Genomic DNA, 1239 nt, shown 5'->3' with positions numbered 1-1239 from the left:
GGGAGTTCGAAGCAGTCTTCTCCTATTGCTCTCAATTTACACTCGAATGTGGATGGCAGACTACGACTCGTAGTAGACTACTGTAATCTAAAACGAATACCTATCTTGTACATGTACCCGCTACCATTAACCTTGCAGTTGAGTGATCGCCAAGCAGGAGTAACCATCTTGTCAGAAATTAAGTTATAAGACGATTACAACCTCAGAATAATGAAAGTTGGGGATGAGTGTAAAATGGCTTCCTGATGCTAATATGGACATTATGAATACCAGGTTATGTGTTTCAGACTAGAAAACATGTTAGCAATGTTTCATGACATGATGAATGAAGTCCTTCAGGAATTTCGAGACCAAGAAGCAGTGTGCTATCTGGAAGATATTCTCATTTATGCTAAAAGTCAGAAACAACATATCAAGCTAGTAACACAAGTGTTACCAAGGTTAGCAGACTTTCAGCTCACAAGTGTGATAAAAGAAATTATTATTCCAGGTCCAGGATGTGTAGTTTTTAGGCTACATGATTGCGGCTGATGAGATATCTATAAGTACCCAAAAAATGGATTCAGTGCTAAACTGGAAGTCACATATGTTAGTGAAGTTCCGTTATTCCACGGATTTCTGAACTACTATCGAGGTTTTATAGAAAACTTCTCAACGATTTGAGCTACAATTACCAAATCATTAAATAGCGATCCAAAGTTTTTCTAGTAGGGCAGGAACGGGAATCAACATTTCAGGAGCTTAAGAGAAGATTTACTGGGGCCTCAATCTTACACCATTCCTTCCTAGAAAGAGAAACAGTGGTGGAAATAGATGCTAGAGATTTTGCTTTAGGTTAGATCCTTGCCGAAGTTGTGAAATGAAGACAACATCTTGTAGCTTTGCATTTCCGCAAACTAAATTCTGCAAAGTAAAATTACAAGACACGGGATAAGAAACAATTAGTAATATTGGAAGAATTCAATAAATAGAGTTAATATCTAGTTGGAACCAAACAACTAATAACTATATACACTGATCACTAATACCTCAAATATTTCCTTACATCAAAGGTCTGGAGTGGGTGCTAAATTTACCGGGTTCAAAGGTTAGTGGATCAGATCTTTAAGATTATATACTGACCAGGTACAAGAGGAGGCAAACCAGATACACTTAGTGGACAGCTGGAGTAGTGTTCTGTGGAGGGAGCAAGCGGGTAACTAGCTGATCATATACGGGAGGCATTCCCCATCATCTATT

The sequence above is a fragment of the Tuber melanosporum genome, assembly GCF_000151645.1.
Source record: "Tuber melanosporum whole genome shotgun sequence assembly, scaffold_185, strain Mel28".
NCBI classification, from domain to species: Eukaryota; Fungi; Ascomycota; class Pezizomycetes; order Pezizales; family Tuberaceae; genus Tuber; species Tuber melanosporum.
The sequence above is the reverse complement of the archived record's forward strand: the minus strand, read 5'-3'. Positions refer to the sequence as shown.